Here is a 19251-nt window from a genome sequence, read left to right on the forward strand (position 1 = left end):
CTGCAGTGGAATGGCTGGAGCTCTGAGCCACTTTGGACCATGATTCATCATTGAACATGAAAGCTTGTGTGAGATGGTTGATCAGGAGCCTGGGGTATTAATGGTATTACAGCATTGCTGTACCAGCCCTGTCCTGCCCTCTCCGTGAAAGGAATGAAGCTCACATTTTAAAAGCTGTATTTCAGTTTCTGTTACATTGAGCTGAAGTTAAACGTATAAGGCAACATTTATTGGGTGTTTGCCTTATGCTGGTCACTGAGCTAAAACTGCATGCACATAATCACTTTGAACCCTTACAATAACCTGATGCATTAGGTGGGCTCTGGACCCAGGTAGCCTAGATTTGAATCCTTGCCTCTTTCAACTTAGACAAGTGACTGCATCTCTCTGCACCTCATTTGTCTTTGTTCTAAAATGAGAGTAGCAGCAGTATTATCTACCTCGTCAGGTGGTTTAGCAGATTAAGTGAGATTATGTACATAAAGTATATACCTGGCACATAGTAGGTGCTCAATGAATGTCAACTATTTTTTAAAATTTATTTTATCGAACTGTAGTTGATTTACAATGTTGTGTTAATTTCTGCTGTACAGCAAAGTGATTCAGTTGTATACATACATACATTCTTTTTCATATTCTTTTCCGTTATGGTTTATCACAGGATATTGAATATAGTTCCCTGTGCTCTGCAGTAGGACTTTGTTGTTTATCCATTCTGTATATAATAGTTTGCATCTGCTAATCTCAAACTCCCAATCCATCCCTCCCCCAGCCCTTGGGGAAACCACAAGTCTGTTCTCTATGTGAGTCTGTTTCTGTTGTAGGTAAGTTCATTTGTGTCATATTTTAGATTCCACATATAAGAGATATCATATGGTATTTGTCTTTCTCTTTCTGACTTACTTCACTTAGTATGATAATCTCTAAGTCCATCCATGTTGCTGCAAATGGCATTATTTCATTCTTTTTAATGGCTGAGTAGTATTCCATTGTATGTATGTACCACATCTTTATCCATTCATCTGTTGATGGACTTTTAGGTTGTTTCCATGTCTTGGCTATTGTAAATAGTGCTGCCATGAACATAGGGGTGTATATATCTTTTTGAATTATAGTTTTGTCCAGATATATGCCCAGGAGTGGGATTGCTGGATCATATGGCAACTCTGTTTTTAGTTTTTTGAGGAACTTCCATGCTGTTCTTCATAGTGGCTGCACCAATTTACATTCCCACCAACAGTGTAGGAGGGTCCCCTTTCTCCACACCCTTTCCAGCATTTGGTATTTGTATATTTTGTTAATGATGGCCATTCTGACTGATGTGAGGTGATACCTCATTGTAGTTTTGATTTGCATTTCTCTAATAATTAACACTGTTGAGCATCTTTTCGTGTGCCTGTTGGCTATCTGTATATCTAATGAAAGTCAACTATTATCGCCATTATACAGATGAGGAAATGGGTGGATGGGTCCAAGTTTCCACAGCCCATGTGAGGAGGGGGCAGGAATTTGAATTCAGACAGAATTCTGTTACAAAATAAAATAAATCAGATACTCACTGTTAGATGGCCTGTAAGGATTATTCTTGTTTTAAGTTCTGTCTAGTCTAATGTTATACGCATCTGTGAAATAATGAATATGAACTGATATATGTCACTACTTTTCAACTAGTGAAGAAACATTTGGTTTAAAAAAACACTGAGCCCAGCTGTGTGCTCAGAGTGGACAGGGCTGGGAATACAACAAAGAATAAACTGATAAGATAGAGTTTCTGTCCTTCAGGAACCCCCAGTCTGGTAAGGTAAAGGGGCTCATTAACAGGGCTCACACATAGTAATGTATTAAGTATCATGCGGGGATTCCTGAGTTGTATGAGCTCAAAGAAGGGGCTCCTAACCCAGGAATCAGAGAAGGCCTCTGAGGAGGAGGCACTGACATTTAATGCTGAAAGAAGGTGTGGTAGACAGCTTCTGCCATGGCCCCTAGTGATCCCTGCCCACCTTGTCTATTCACATCCTTGTGTCACCCCCTCCTCGTGTGTGGCCTAGACCTGGTGACTTGATTCCAGAGAATAAAATGTGGCAAAATGGGGACTTCCCTGGCGGTCCAGTGGTTAAGACTTTGCCTTCCAATGCAGGGGTTGCGGGTTCGATCCCTGGTCGGGGAGCTAAGATCCCACATGCCTCGCGGCCAAAAAACCAAAACACAAAACAGAAGCAATATTGTAACAAATTCAATAAAGACTTTAAGAATGGTCCACATCAAAAAAAAATTTTTTTAATGTGGCAAAATGATGGAATGTCACTTCCAGGATTAGGTTCTGAACTCTGACTTCCATCCCACTGGCACTCCCTCTCGCCCTCTTGCCCGCTCACTCTGCCAGCTGCCGTGTTGTTGCATGTGCCGTGGAGAGGCCCACATAGTGAGGAGCGAAGGAAGACTTCTGGCCAATGGCTTGTGAGGACCTGAGACCCTCAGTCCAACACCCCACGAGGAGCTGAATTCTGCCACAGTCATGCCAGCAAACGAGGGGCCTACTCAGTCAGGCCTTGGGATGACCCAGCGCCAGAGGACCCAGTTCAGCAGCATCTGATTCCTGACCCCTAGAAGCCTGAGATTTAAAATGTTGTTGTTTTAAGTTACTCTGTTGTTGGGGAAATTTGTTATGCAGCAACAGATGACCTCTACAGAGGGGCAGGAATTAGCCGTGTGTCAGAAGGAAAGAAAGGGAGGGTGGGAGGTCGTTCTGGGCATGGCGACCAGCTGTGCAGGGGCCCAGAAGGAAGAGAGAATGGCTGGATTAGAGAGCAGGCCACAAATGTCCATTCCATGAGGGGAGGAACTTCACCTGTTCACCCACCACCGTATCCCCAGTGCTGGGAATGTGAAGAGTGGGCATGCAGTAGGTGCTCAATAAATGTACGGGAGGCGTGGTCAAGGGAACTGAATGCAAAGAAGAATCTTGGGAGGAGAGCTCAGGGCACATAGCCGAGGCCTCCTGGCCTCCACTCTGAGCCTGGACTGGTCCTCGGGCCCATGGGAGCCTTGGCTGGCACTTCCGTGGGCTGATTGCCGCCCAGTGAGGATGGCCTGGACACTGGGGCTGGAAATAAGGAGCAGGAGCAGAGGGGGAGGCTGACGCAGGCCTGCAGGCCAGGGATGGCCTGGACCAAGCTGGCCGTTGGGGTAGGGGAGACCCGTGACCAGATCTGGGGCATCTATTGGAAGGAGAGCCCATGGTACCTGCCCATGGATTGGATGCATGGGTGGAGGGAAATGGGAACATCAAGGGACACTATTTTGGTCAGAGTGACCTGGTGGATGGTGGTGCTGTGTTTGGTGATAGAGAATATTACAGGTGACCCTGGGCAGGTCACTTAGCCTCTGTATGCCTCAGTCTTAGTCATCAATAAAGTAGGGGTAGTAACTCCTACCTAGTAGAGCTGTTGTAAAAATTAAATGAGATAATGGCTACAAACACCTGGAAAAAAACAAGACACACACATAATTTATATGTAGTATATGATTTATATATTACATATGTGATTTTCTTGAAGTGTAGTTGATTTACAGTGTTACATTAGTTTCAGGTGTACAACATAGTGATTCGATATTTTTATAGATTATGCTTCATTTAAAGTTATTATAGAATATTGGCTTTGTTCCCTGGGCTGTACATTACATCCTTGTATCTTATTTATTTGTATTATATTAGAACCCCGGAGAAGGAACAACCTGGGGTGCTGCAGGGGCACCAAGAGAGGTGTTCACTTTTGGAATTTTTTTTCTCCACTTCTATCACTGGGAAGAAACAAGCCACTCAGAGGAAGTGAGAACCCTCCCGATGAAAACTCACTTTTGCCAGTTGTGGCAAAGGCAAATGACATTATGTTTTTGCTGCCATCTGCAAGTGGCACCCTCCTGAGAAACGGCCTCTCCTCAAACCAGCAGAACCTCTGAAATAGGATACCTCTTGGAACGATTAAGTTTGGGCCCACTTGCATCTTGACATCATTCAGGGTCTGAACGTTCCGTCTCGCCACTACAGATGTATAGATTTCAGGGTTTCGAGGGCTAACGGGGAATTGCGACATACTTGTGGCTCAAGTCATTTCTTAGCTTTCAGACCCAATCGTGCTTGCTCACGTAACAGATGGTTCAGGAGCTTGATGTAGGTACCAACTACCCTGTGTGTCAGATATGTGTTATGTCAGTCCCTCCGACGTTAAGTTCCTGATTGTGCGTGTCATCTGTGCAGTCATTCTAACTCTCCAGATGAAGAATTTCGCCTTCCCAGGAACATTTGGCAATGTCCAAAGACATTTGTGGTGGTTACAACCATGGGGGATGGAGTGGAGAGGGGTGCTACTGTCATTTAGAGGGTGGAGACCAGGGATACTGCTAAACACCCCACAATGCACAGAGCAGCTGCCACCACGGGGAATGTCCCAGCCCCACATGTCAGCAGTAATGACATTGAGAAACTCTGCTCTAGAGCTACTTGTTTGTTGAACAAATTCTGAGTGCCTACTGTACGCCGGGTCCCATTCAGCCCTGCAGGTAAGACTGTGAATGAGACCAGTGAGGTTCTTCCCCTCATGGAACAAACATTCTGATGGAGAAGACGGATAAGAAACTGGTATACAAATTATTATATTTCCTAAGATAATTTCAGATGATGAAAACTGCTGTGTGAACAGGGTCTATGTGTGTTTTCACACACAGTTGTTTCCCTTGTACTTGGCACAGTGCTTGGCATGGAGTAGGGCTCAGTGAGTTTTCACTGATTCCGCAGTGATTAAGACTCTGCTGTTGGTTAACTATGTGCCCTTGGGCAAGGTCATCTCTCCGTGCCTCAGTTTTTTCATCTGTAAAGCGGGGATTATCATAGGACCCACCTGGTAGAATTGTGGGGATCAAATGAGAGGATATGTATAAAGGGCTTGGAATATTCCTTGCCCACAGTAAATGCTCAATAAATGTTAGTGACATTCATTCATTCATTCATTCCTCCCCTTTGCCATGGGTCGACTGTAACAGTCTTTGCTCTGACTCCTTGGTTCCATCTCTGCCCTTCACCTTTGGCAGCTGTCATTGGTTACAAGTGCCCAGAACAGTGTAATAGGCCCTCCAGCTGGTATGAGAAGGATGGTGACGAAAGGACTTGGAGAGGAAAGGAGCATGATTGAGTGTAGTCCGTGTCACCACTGGGGAGGGCACAAATGCAGCTCTGTGTCTACCGATGGCCCTTCAGGGGCGTCATGACAAACATCCGTGGTGACCATTTTTTCATGTCCTGGCACCCTGGTAGCTTACACAGGTCCCCAGCTGGCTTCTGACCTCCTAGTAAGGTTTCCTCTTCTTCCACTGCCAACTTTTTCTTCTTATCTGTGTCTGCTTCCCAAGGGGGAACTATGGCCTAAGGTCTCAGTTCTCCACTTAGGTGAGTCAAGAGCCTTTTGGTCAAAGTAAGAGGAAATCAGTTGAAATGGACTTAAGCCAAAAAAGGAAATGCATTAGCTCATGTAACAGAAAAGTCAGGGCATGGCAGGATTCAGGATGCAGTGTTTCCAGGAATCTCTCTCCCTTGATCTCGTTTCCTCTATTTTGGCTATATCCTCAGGCAAGTACTTCCCAAACACGGGCTTAACCTCCCCACTCCATCCCCACCAACAACTCTGGACTCACATTCAACAGGTTGAGGAACCTCAGCTGAAAGAGAGCATCTCTTTCGCAATAGTTCCAGCAAAAATCTTGGGGCCAACTGCGATTGGCCCATCCTGGGTCAGGTGTCCATTCCTGAACCAATCCCTGCAGCCGTGGGTATGTGGTGTTTTGATTGGCCAGGCCTGGGTCATGTGCCTGCCCTCTGGTCTGGAATAGGAGCAACTCCACCCATACAGTCTAGATTGAGAACAGAGGGGAGGTGTCCCCCCAAAGCAAATCAGGGTGCTGTTACAAAAGGTAACAGCCCAAACCACAGATGCCATCGATACCATCTGATTGAGCATAAAACCCAAAGGCTGAAGTCCCCAATTCTTCCCGACTTAACCGAGTGTGGGGTTAACTGTCAGCCAGCTCTCTTTTTTGGTGAGCAGATGTCAGTGTGGTGGGCATTCCCATGAAAGACAGAAGGCTTCAGGAAGGATAGCGCACAGCTGGGCCCAGCAATCTCCCCAGTGCCAAATGCTTCCTGATATCAACTGGACATCACACCCGCCCCATCGCCTCTTGCCTGGAATGACCTCCTGGCCTTTCCGTAGAGCAAAAGTTCCGTGGATCTCCTTTCTCCACATAAAACTCACCTAAATTTGGGAACAAACTCATGAAACCAGTTTAATCATAAAGTAAACTCAGGGTGAAATCTGACCTATTTCTTTTTTAAGCGAGAGATTTGGACATGCCTGCAACTATTTTGCTGGGTTGTTTTAAAAATTTAAATCCATTTGTATTTGCTGTTTTTAAACTTCTTCCAGTGTTATCTGCTTTAAAATAAGAACAAGAAATAGAAATGACTCTGAACTGTCTCCTTGTTCAATTGTTAATGGAATAAATATAATAAAAGCGTACAAACTAAACATCATGCAATTTAAAAAAACAACTCTTTTCAGGAGGGCTAACTTGGAATAGAAACTGTGGAATAATAATAATAGTAGTAATATTAGTTCAGGTATATTGCACATCTATGAACCAGGCATCGTTCTAAGCACTTTATCAATATGTGCTAGCTTCTAATATTGTCCCCATTTTATAGATGGGGACACTGAGGCACAGAGAGGTGAAGTGACTTGGCTAGGGTGACAGTGGCTGCTAAATGATCGAGCAGGGATTTGAAGCTGGCTAGTCTAACCCCACTGGCCCACAGGCCTAGGACAATCTGGTTCCCAGCCATTGCATCTTAAGGTGACTTCACTCCTTCTAGATGGCTGAGAGCTTACCCCACTTGAACCTGTTTTCAGGTTCATTCAGCAAAGGCTGCATTTTATGACTGCTTGATGTTTTTGTAGTTAAGGCTGAACCCATATTGGTAAATGGACTCTCAAAATTTCTTCCTCTGCCAAAGTTCTGTTAGCCTGCAATCCTCAAAGCACTTCGCATATACAAACTTCAAAGCCAATTACATCCAGCCTGACGTGACCGGAGGGCACCTCCCAAGGCTCTGGCAGAGACGACAATTGACAATGGAGCTGTTTCTAATGATGTTTCATTTTGATCAAACCAGAAAAAATGTGCGACTGCTCAAAAGGCTATTTACAAACTCCAGCTCTGGCCACTGACCCGCATCTAATTCTGCTAATCACATAAACACACGTTTTATCCCCATCCGTGGAATACATTTCCAGCTCATCCCCACCTTCTACCCTCCTCCCATTCCCATCCCCATCCTCACCCCCAGCCAAGAAACCACTTTTGTTTGTCACTTACAATTGCTGTAATTAGCACTGTCTACACAGCAATACCAGTCCTGTTCCCTTTCTTGCTCCTTGTCCCAAGATATGCCATTAAAACAGGGAGCTTTGAGTTTCTGTAAAGTCTAAACAATCTCAAATGTGCAGGGCTGCATTTGTAAAAAAAAGTTCACAGGATGAGTCCAACTTCAGATTTCCATCTATAACCAATTATATCTGTTAGGATTAGGTTTCACTAAATATAACGGAACGCCCCCCCCCCAATATGTTATGCCTTAAATAAGATCAAAGTTTATTATTCTCTTATAAAAATATCAGAGATCCAGATGACTGTCTTTCTGTTCTGCCATCTTCAGCATGTGGCCACCAACTTCAAGGTCATCTTATGATTCAAAGTGGCTGCTTCAGTTCCAGGCTTCACATCTACCTTCTAGGACAGCAGCCAGAAGAAACTGAAGAGCCAAAAGGCCCTCACACCCTCCCTTCTACAGAACCTTCCTGGTAATAACCCCACCCAAGTTATTTTTGTGTCTCCTTGGTCAAGTCATAGTCATGTGGTCATATCTAGCTGCATGGGATGCTAAGAAATGTAGTCTTTGGACATTGGCTGACAATCAGCAGTCTCTGTTACCATCAGTGATGTAGTATGACTAGATCAGCCCAGGAGAACTGGAGTTCTGATCACCCAGAACAGTGCTGGGGACCAAGGAGTCCCCTGGTGCTTCCTCCATCATTCATTGACCCTAAGTCTTCATTACCTGGGACAAACTCCCTTCTTCCAGATCTGGAGATAGGAGTGACTTATTGATCCTAGGTAAATTTGGCTCAGCAAAATGAAAGGAGCAATCTCCTTCTGTTCTCAGGAGTATGTCTCCACTCCTGTGCCCCAGAGGCAGCCATGATCTCTCTAGCTGAGAATCTGCCCCCCTCTTTCACAATCTACTTGACTCTACCCCACCTACTCCAATAGAAAAGTATTTCAAGGCTCTGCTTCGGGTTTCTTTATCTCCCCCAAGGTGGCATTGCCAACGTATTGGCTCTTCTGCTATCTGTTTTACCTTCCTTCTCTTATTCTTAATGCCCCATCAGCTCTTTCTAGAATCCTAGAGATTGGCTATAGGGTGGCGGGGTGGAGCTCAGAGGAAGTGGGATCTCCTTCATGGGGAGCCCAGTGGGATGGCCGTGGTGGGGAGGGGTAGACAGTGGAGTTGATCGGGAATCACTGGGACTCAAAGACCAGAGGGGAGAACTTGGGTTAAAGCAGAGGTTCTCAACCAGGGCGATTTTGCCCCCCGGGGAAGTTTAGCAATATCTGGAGACATTTTCCATTGTCACAGGGTGTGTTCTTGGCATCTAAAGGGTAGAGGCCAGGGATGGTGCCAAACACCCTACAGAGTAGAGCACAGGCCCCCACAGCAAAGCATTATCTGGCCCAGAATATCAGTAGCATTGAGGCTGAGATAATCTGGCTTAAAGGGAACAGAGGATGTAGCTTAATAGTTAAGAGCATGTGCTCTGATGTCAAAAGCTTGGGCAAATCCCAGCTGTGACATGTGGCAACTTTATGACTTTGAACAGGCCCCCTGACCTCTCTAGTTTGTCTGCACATCTGCAGTATTTGGGGCTTTCTGAGAGCTGAAGGAGATAATCCCCATCAAGTGTGTTGTCCAGTACCTGGCACCTAGACCTCCCCCAAGTTTGCGGAGTGGGATTGAGTATGAGAAATACTTACATATACATCAGGATTGCCAGGCTGAGGTTTATAAAATTTACCTCCCATCATGAAAAGCAAAAGAAAACAAAAGGTTGATTCTAAAGATGAAAAACAAGAAACAGAAATCTCACGGGATTATGCAAATACCGTTCCAGGCCGAACCAAAAGACGAGAAGGAAATGCCACTCCACCAAGCTGTGTGCAGGAGGATGGTGGGTGCACTGGCCACCTGGACCCTCTTCTCCTGCACTCCACACATGCTCGCAGCAGTGCTCCTCTTAAGAGTGTTGGAGGTTTGGACCGGGCCTTCCCCTGTCCAGATTTCTGGTTAAATTTGGTGTCACTGAGCTGAGGCTATTTAAACAAAGACTTGACGCGGAAGAGAGAAGAAAATGTTTGAGAAATGTTTCCAGAAAGAGCGATCCAGGCAGAGGAAACAGCAAGAAGGAAGCCCTGAGCAGAAGCACAGCTGTTATTCGGGAGCAGCGAGGGGGCCAGCACGGCTGGAGCAAGAGGAGGATGTGGGGGGGAGTGATGCGGGGAGACCTGGGCCTTCTGGAACTTCACTGGGACCTTCGCTGTACTCTTATTTAGATGAGAAGCTACTGCGAAGTTTTGAGCAGAGCAAGGACTTGATTGGCCGGATTTTGACAGAGCCCTTCTGCTATTATGTTGAGCGTGGGGCATCAGGGAGGGGGCAGGGAGCCCAGAGGAGGCGGCCACGAGAGTCCAGGTGGGAGGGGATGAGAGGAAAACGGGGCGGGGGGGGGGGTGTGAGGAAGATATTCAGGGTATATTTTGAAGCTGGGACCAGTAGGTTTGGCTGATGGCTTGGAGGTGGGTTATAAGAGAGAGAGTCACCATCGAGAGTGACCCCAAATGTTTTGACCTGAGAAACTGTGTCGTGGGTTCAGTAGTGCCCCCCCAAAGGCTGTGCCTGAGTTCCAACCCCTTGAACCAGTGAAGGTGACCTTATTTGGGAAAAGGGTCTTTGCAGAGGTAATTAAGTTAAGGATCTCAAGATGAGATGATCCTGGATTAAGGTGGACCCTCAATCCAATGACAGATGTCTTTGTAAGAAAAGGAGAGGACACAGAGACACACAGAGGAGAAGGGCATGGGAAGACGGGGGCAGAGATGGAGTGATGCATCTGCAAGTCAAGGAACGCCAAGGATGGCCGGGCAGCCACCAGAAGTTAGAGGGGCAGGACGGGCTGGATGTGCCCTCAGAGCCTCCAGAAGGAATCAACCCTGTGGACACTTTGACGTCTGACTTCCGACCTCCAGAACTGGGGGAGAATAAATTTCCGTCGTTCTAGCCACCTAGGTTGTGGTACTTTGTTTTAGCAGCCACGGGACACTCATACCAATGGGAAAGGTGGATTTGCCACTGATTGAGATGGAGACTCTAGAAGGAGGTTTGTGTAAAAGCGGGTGGAGGGTGGGAACCCTAATAAATCCTGTGCAGGGAAGCCATGAGCATCAAATGGAGTGATGTACGTCAAGTGCCCAGCATGCCTGACCCTTGCTGTCACACTTGGAACCTTTTCCCCTGACCTCCTCCCTCCTCCGCTGTCTGAAACGGCCCCTGCCTTCCACTGTGCCCCGTCATCCCGCCTGATTTCCTTCCCAGCACTTAATACTCTCTGGAATAATCTTATTCTTTGCTTGCTTTCTGTCATCTATTTCCCTAACACCAAGGCTCATACTTGCCCTAAACTGAAATTTGCACGAGGTTGGGGGCTTTCTCTGTTTTTATGTCATTTTATCTTTCATTTCTTTGTTTTGCTCTTTATGTGTTGTTTTCTTTTATGACTCCCCAGGGGTCAGAGCAGCACCTGGTCCACAGCTGGCCACTGGGAAGCAGTCCTTGAAGTCAGTTAGCTGGTGTTTGGTGACTGCATTCCCTTCTGCATCTTAGACTGATGGGTGGGAACTGTTACTGTGGTGAAGACCCTCCCGGGCCACTTATTAAAATGCATAACATTGAGGTTCTGATTCACTAGGTCTGGGTTAGGACTTAGAAATCCACGTTTTTAGCAAGATCCCCACATGATTCTGATGCGAGTTTGTCAAAGTGTGAGCCCCTTTATTGGGCTAAGCTCTTTGAACACATCCTCACACTGCAAAGGGCAGAGAGGCTCTGGAGTTGAACAGAGGTGGAATTCTGTCACTTACAAGCTGGCGATGACCTTGAACATGCCACTTAACCTTTGGGGGCTTAAAAAACAGCCTTTATTTATTCACTAATCTCATAAATCTGCAAGCTAGGCAGGGCTCAGCGGGGACAGCTTGTCTTTGCTTTACATGGTGTCAGCTAGGGTGGCTTGCAGGAAAGCTGGCATCGGAAATCCCTGAAGTCTCACTGACTCACAGTTGGTGCTGATGCTGATGCAGATGCTGCTGAAGATGCAGATGCTGATGCTGATGCAGATGCTGATGCTGATGAAGATGCTGATGCTGATGTAGATGCAGATGCTGATGCTGATGAAGATGCAGATGCTGATGCTGATGCTGATGAAGATGCTGATGAAGATGCAGATGCAGATGCAGATGCTGATGCTGATGCTGATGAAGATGCAGATGCTGATGCTGATGCTGATGAAGATGCTGATGCTGATGCTGATGCTGATGCTGATGCTGATGAAGATGCTGATGAAGATGCAGATGCAGATGCAGATGCTGATGCTGATGAAGATGCAGATGCTGATGCTGATGAAGATGCCGATGCAGATGCTGATGCTGATGAAGATGCCGATGCTGATGCAGATGCTGATGCAGATGCTGATGCTGATGAAGATGCTGATGCTGATGCAGATGCTGATGCTGATGAAGATGCTGATGCTGATGAAGATGCTGATGCTGATGCTGGTGAAGATGCTGATGAAGATGCAGATGCTGATGCAGATGCTGATGCTGATGCTGATGAAGATGCTGATGCAGATGCTGATGCAGATGCTGATGCAGATGCTGATGCTGATGACGATGCAGATGCTGATGCTGATGCAGATGCTGATGCAGATGCTGATGCTGATGCAGATGCTGATGCTGATGCTGATGAAGATGCTGATGCTGATGAAGATGCTGATGAAGAAGCTGATGCTGATGAAGATGCTGATGCAGATGCTGATGCTGGCTGTGGGTTCAAACAGCTGGGGCTCCCCAGGCAGCTCTCTCTATCTCTGGGTGATCTCTCTTCATGGTATGTCAAGTGTGGTGACTTTAGGGTGGCTGGGTTTCTTACATGGCAGCTCAGGGCTTCAAAGGTACATGTCCCAAAAGAAAACTACAGAAGCTGCATGGCCTCAGAAGTCACTCTGTGTCACTTCTGCCACATTCTATGGTTAGAGGCAGCCAAAAATCCATATAATTTTCACATCATGAACTATTATTCTTTTTTAAATTTTTTCCCCACCACTTAAAAATGTGAAAACCATTCTCAGCTCCTGTGTGGTACAAAAACAAGGCCAGATTTGGCCCTTGGGCAGTAGTTTGCAGACACCTGAACTAGATAACCAGCCTCAGGGCCCAGACCCTGGTTTGTTATGGAATTTGGGATTCAGTGAGAGAGAGTGAGGGCCAGGAGGCCATCCCAGGGACCATTGCCAAGCTGGAAATTATGGAGCTGTTCCCTTACCCAGCCTGACTACTCTTCACAAAGGCAACAGCCTCTGCTTCTGGGGGTGTGGCCTGTGGGTTCAGGAAGTTGAGAAATGCGGTCATTCCTCTGTGGCCTCATAAGTAAGCCATGGCCTTGGGGGTGGAGGGTGGGGAATGCCAGTTGGATTCAGAGGTCAGCTTGTTGGGAGGTTCATGAGCAGGCAAGAGCTGCCCCTTGGGAGATGCACACCTCTTCTTAGAGCAGGAGACACCATTTCCTCACCTCTCCATAGCTGTGTCCTCATCTGTAAAGGGCGGGGGGGGGGGGGGGTCAGGGGGAGAATGTCTGCCTTGTAGATATGCTGGAGGATTATTAATTAATATATGTAAAGGGCTTTATTGAGCCCTTGGCATAAAGCGAGCATGCAAAAAATGGTAGCGGTTGCTATTTGGGGTAGGCAAAATAGTGTCGTTAAGAGCATTGGCCTCACAGATAATCTTGAGTTGAACCTTGCTAGCTGTGTGACCTTGGCCAAGTTACTTAACCTCTCTGAGCCTTAGTTTCCTATGGAGTTAATAAAACCAGCCTCTCGGGACTAAACCAAATCATGCATGGGCTGTGTTCATGGATTGGAAGGGAGTAAGCAATAAGTCACTATCAATGTGATGGTGATACTATTATTATTAGGCTGAGTAGAGACTGCCTACCTCATTGGGTGGTAGCTACTCACAGTGGATCATGATAGTATTCATTGTTGCAATTTGAAACACTCTTCCCCTCAAGCCCTGAGCCTGATGAGATAGAGACACAAAGGCAGTTAGGGACCAAAACCCCAGCCTTATTCTGGTAAAGCCAGCTGGAGGAAAGGCAGGTCCCCTTCCAGTGCAAGTTACTATCCGGAAGTTGGGGGTGCCCCTTTAATTCACAGGAGAAGGCCGAATTAATCATGCGACCACACTAAACACAGGGGCGGATGGGAAATGTCGTCATTATTCTGGGCAACCCAGTACACAGTGAAAACCTTCAGTTACTGTGGAAGCGAAGGGGAACGGATCCTGAGGTTCAGTCAATCACAGTCTGTTGAACGTAGGAGAAACAACAACAGCAATTCATGATGGAAGTTGGAAAACGGGCCTTGGGTGTGTGGCCACGGTCAGGCTTCTTTCTACTACTGCCCGTACTGAATTTCAGGGGTCCACCCAGACACAGGCAGAACTGGCCACTGCAGGCTTACCCGCAAGGGAGAGGGAGGAAGGGGCTGGGGGATGGAGAGTCCCAATAAATACTCAGCTATTTTTCTACCACCAGTTGGGTGTCACTCCTATTCCCTTAGGAAGGAGAGTTCTGGAAACGTTTCTTCAGAAAGGGCACAGTTTCCTCTGCATGGGCTGAGGCAGGAGTGAAGAAGGGGCATAGGTCTGCCTGCATTTGTCTTTAGACCCTTGTGTACCCTGACCTATCCCTCCCCTCAAAACCCCCAAGCAACCTTCCTCTGGGTGAGTAGTAGTGGAAGAAATTTCTGGAAAGACAGATCAGGGCCAGGCTTAAAGTTCCCTCCATTTCTGGATGAGTTTAGAGCCTGGTTCTGTTTGCAGTGTGGTGCTGTGGGAGTGTTGAAAGCCAGGGAGAGAGAACATGGGACAGATGCTGCTGGAGAAGGACACCTGAGCGGAGGTGCACGTGGGGCAACCGGCCTGTCTGGCTGCCGGACCAGAGAGGTAAGGGTTTCCAGCTCCAGGTGATGGGGCGGGGTTAGAAAGGAGGCTGGCAGATTGCTCAGCTCCTCCTAATTCATACCACATGCTGCTGATGACCGTGGCTTCACTTCTGGAAAAACCTCCCCTAGGGGTGGAGAAAATCTCCATGAAATCTGGCACTCCAGGCTTGCGGCTGGTGGATGGCGGAGGTGAGGCCAAGTGAAAAGAATCTGGGCAGGTGCTAGGAGGAAACTGGGGCCACTGGAGGGCATTTGGGAGATGCGAGCGAGTTCGGGCTCAGGGTCCACGTATCTGTGTGGCCTCGGAAGCACTGCGTGTGCCAAGTCATGGATCCCGAAAGGTGGACACGTGGCCCTGGTGGCACCAGGGACAGTCAGGTGTTGCATTAATGGACATGTTTAAGAAAATGGTTATGCACTTTCATGTTTGCCTTCTTTCTATGACAAATGGGACTAATTTATTATCAATAGTAATGATTTTAAGCTTCCTTTAAAGTACATTTATGTAAGTGAAAAAATTAATCAACTTAAATACACACACACATCTATTTATCTATCTGTCTATCTATCTATCTATATAATAGTGGAGCGGGTACTCAGACGTGGCCCAAATCCCAAGGACCGGCTGGGATGGCTTGAATTTGGCAAGCACCAGTGTGGGTGGTGCTGAGTCCCCAGCACAGATCTCTGGGTACTTGGGGGAGTGCCCCAAATATTTTAAGTGGATTTATAATAAAAGAGGGAAACTGAGGCACTGGTCGAAGCGGTTTTGCCAGGACCCATCATTCAACAGTCTCCCCACCAGGAGGCGCCAGAAAAAGGCCATCAGCAGGCCCCGACTGCCTTGGGAAGGGGCACCCTCTGTCTTTGGGGCCTGGCTGTCTGTCTCCCATCCCAGAGCCTTTGGATGCACCCCCAATTCCTCCGCTCTACCGCCCCGTGTAGAACATCTCCGTCCCATTCTTGAGTACCTTAGCAATTTGGGCTGGCGTGTTGCTCCTCCCTGGAGAGGCGTGCTTGTGGTTTAATCTCCAAGTACAGGGCAGAAAGCTTGGGTTTTGGTTGAAAAGTTCACAGCAGCGTCCAGCGGGTGTAAGAGGGGGTTTGCGTTTGGGGTGTTTTTAACCCTCTATAATCATCCCAGAGCCTCACAGGCCAGTCCAGCAATGCAGTGGCCTTCCCCAGCTCCCCAGTACTACCACATAGTACAGGACGCCTCGACTCTGATTCCCTGCTCAGCCACTGATGGGCTGTGTGACCTTGAGTGAGTGACTGTGCATCTCTGAGCCTCCATTTCCTTGGGATAAAAGGGCAGCAAGAAAGCCAGCCTTCCAAGTGCGATGTGAGGCTGCAGTGACCCCCACGGAGCCCCTCCACTGACATCAGCCTTCCATGCGGCCGGTCACCTCAACAGGTATCCTCCTACTCACCTTGGAGGATGAGGCCAGACTCTGATCTCCCCACCCACCCTGGAAGATGACGGAGGTTGGTACCACAGGAGAACAGCTCAGGCCCATTACTGCGACCACCCATCTAGGTAAGAAAAAGCGGGCAGGGTTCGAGGGATGTATGCGTACGGACGTACATCATAGTAGTATTTGTAATGACAAAAATTTAGAGGCCATCTAGATATCACTTCTTATAAGATTTACTAAATAAATCACAGCACTGCCATAAAGGGGAACACACTTTATGTTTACTGTACGCGTGTCTTTACTGAAACTGGTGGTTGATCACTCAGCTTTCACCCCCCCCCCTTTCTTCTTGCCAACCCCACTTTTTTTAGGTATTGATCCTTTCTGATGCATCCGTGAGACTCCGGGGAAGCTGACCCCAACCCCTAGATCCAGCAGAAAACTCTACTTAATTGAACCCAGGTGTCGGCAAACATATTCAATAAAGGACCAGATAGTAAATATTTAAGGCTTCGCAGGCCACACAGTGTCACAACTAATCAACTCTGATGTTGTGACAGGAAAGCAGCTGCAGATGACACATAAATAAGCTTGGCTGTGTTCCAATAAAACTTTACTCACAAAGCCAGTGGGCCAAATGTGGCCCAGAGGCAGTAGTTGCCCACCCAGCCTAAGCCAATGGTAAACATCTAACCCCCATCGTGATTGGCTCAGAAACTCAATCTGACCCCCGTCAGTACCAAGCGTAGCCCTGGTGGGAGTTACTGGTCTGACCTTTCATGAAGAATGACCGGGAGGCCCTTTGTGGTCAGAGCAGGGCTCTCAGAGGAGGTGACAGCGGATCTGGGACCTGAAGGCTGAAGAGGCAGTCACGTAGGAGCTGAGGACGGGATCCTAGGTGGAGGCAACAGCAGGTGCAAAAGCAAGAAGGCTTTGTTCTCAGAAAGAGGCCCAGTGCCTGGGGCAGAGTGAGGGAGGGACAGAGCAGGGGGTGGAAGGCGGGCCAGTGCTGGGCTGGCTGGCCTGCAGGGGGCGTGTGCTGCGGTCTAGGCAGAAGGGAAGCCATTGGAGAATTCATTGGAGGGTTTCCATAAGTTATCTGGTGTCACAGGCCTCGAGAAACATCCAGAAAGTTATATGACCAGTGTTAATGGTCGTTATCTCTAGGAGATAATTGTCCATTCACATTTTGCTTGACTGTGCTTCTTAATTTGCCCACAACATACGTATGTTGAGAGTCAGAAAAATAAACGTGTTCTCAGCTTCATGGCTGTGCAGCTTGTGCTCTTGCACAAGGCCTCGTGCTCAGATAGGCCCTGCACTTGGCACGTTCGTCATCTTAAAATTCCTAATAAAGTTGTCCTTGAACTTGTATTTTTTACCTGAAGTCCGATGGGACAAGAAACGTGCGTGTACGTGCCCGGAGGAGACGCGCGCCGCATACACAGCGCTGTTGCATTCCGTACATGTTCGCTGTTCCCGGTGACATCAGAATCCCCGGGTACCCACCACACGCGGCAGGTCAGTGAGACTCAAAGCAAGTCCAGGGCAAGTGTGTTACCTACATAACTGAGCCGTACTGGGGGCGCCGTCAGCCCCAAGAGAAAGGGCTTTCTGCCAGAACCAGAACTTGCTTTCAATGCAGAAAGAAGGCAAAGGCAGAAAGAAACACGAACGACCAAGCAACCCCTCCTTACGCGTGTTCCTTCCTTGTATTAGTCAACCATTTACACTGAAAATGATGACTTGGAAGGAAAGGGGAAGACGGTATGAAACCTACAGTTTCTTCGCCCGTCAGTCCTTCCTTACGCACCAGTAAGTGGAAGGTGGAGAGTGGCTGTAGAATGTGCCAAGAAGTGAAAGACCCTCGCCCCTCAGTATCGGGGGTGCACTGGTTCCAGGACCTGCTGTGGTTCCCAAAATCCACTGATGGATTTTGGATGGATCCATCCAAGATGTGACTGTGACTGATGGATCCGTTCTATCAGCCCTTCTATCCTTGGTTCTGCATCCATGGATTCAACCAACCGGGGATCGTGTGGGTTTTTTTGTTTTGGGGGTTTTTGTTTAATGAAAAAAGTCCTCCAATAAGTGGACCTGCGCAATTCAAGCCCATGTTGTTCAGGGGTCAACTGTAAAACAGTTGAGTTCATTTTGTGCGGTGTTTCCACTCCTCTGGTACACGTGCATACATGAGCTAGGAAATAGAAGTTGTGTAATTTTGGTGATTCTGCTTACAGGTTAAATGCTCTTCTATTTGTATTTAGTATTGGGATTGTGCCACATAAAAATAATGGCAAAAATGCATGCCATTCATGAATTTAGTATCATATGAGTTTAATATAATTGAATATAATAGTTTAAAATTGAAATGTTTCCCTGTACTTAGGACATTAAGTGGCAAATAAAAAACACCGTAATAAGTCGAGAGAGAGAGACCGCAGAAGAAAGGGAAAAAACTTCATATTTTAGTACCTTTAGTACCTGTAGCAGCACTTTTTTTCCTGCTGTTCGAACCAGGGCCCTGCGTTTTCACTTTGCACTGGGTCCCACAGGTTGTTTAGTGAGTCCCCTGTACTCTGGAGAAAGAAACAAGAGGAGAAATGCTCAAGGGTGCCGAGCAGGGCTTGGCCCTCGAGGGGTTGGCTCTGAGCCCAGGCCTGGCCTCCCCCCACCAACATTTGCAGAGAGGAAGGAGCTGGGAGATTTGTTTGCACTCAATTCACTTAATCAAGTGGCCCCGCAGGCATCAGCAGTAACTTAGACTTTATCACAATATTTTCTTTGGCTCCCCAAACTTCACCTTCACCCTGAAGGTGAAGTTTGGGGAGGGGGAGCGGCTGCTCTGAGCTCACTCTCCGGGGTCCTCCTGGAGACGTACAAGCACAAAGAAAGCTCATTCTTCTGCTCTTAAAAACAATCAGGCCCTTTCCCTCTGTTATTTATTTTTTCATTTTAATTCCAATTTAGAAAGAGCTGGGGGCCATGACTCAGTCCTTCCTCGCGCCCCTTGGAGAGGCTGCAGACGGGAGCGTGGGGCCCAGCTAATCTCCGGGAGCGATATTTATGACCCTCTGGGAGGTGGAAGGCAGACACTGCAGTGTCAGAGCAGCCAGGAGCTGTGGCCCTGGGGGGGGCCCAGCACCCTCCCGTAGGGACAGCCTCACCATTGCCAGCTCAGCTTCCCCGCAAGGCTCCTTGGCTTCTGGGGCTAGCAGGACTGGGGAGCCAGGGCAACAGGTGGCCAGGTGGCCTTTCCAGGGCCTGAGGGAGGTGTGGTGCCAACGGTACCCTCAAGCACCTTCCATGGTGCCCCTCCCGGCCCCCCAGGACCAGATGGGAGCAACCATACTCTGGAAGGAAGCCTTGTGCCTGGAGGGCCCTCAAGGATCAGG

The 19251-nt window shown here is 47.8% G+C and overlaps 1 long non-coding RNA gene across 1 annotated transcript in view; it reads left to right on the forward strand.

Moving 5' to 3' along the window:
- The window catches only part of LOC130704855 (uncharacterized), a 45831-nt gene that overhangs the window by 16145 nt on the left and 10435 nt on the right, over positions 1–19251 (forward strand). Inside the window, exon 2 of the long non-coding RNA XR_009005353.1 lies at positions 14320–14442. This is a non-coding gene — a long non-coding RNA (uncharacterized LOC130704855). The remainder of the gene's footprint in view (positions 1–14319; positions 14443–19251) is intronic.

Source organism: Balaenoptera acutorostrata, chromosome 15, assembly GCF_949987535.1.
Source record: "Balaenoptera acutorostrata chromosome 15, mBalAcu1.1, whole genome shotgun sequence".
Taxonomy (NCBI): domain Eukaryota; kingdom Metazoa; phylum Chordata; class Mammalia; order Artiodactyla; family Balaenopteridae; genus Balaenoptera; species Balaenoptera acutorostrata.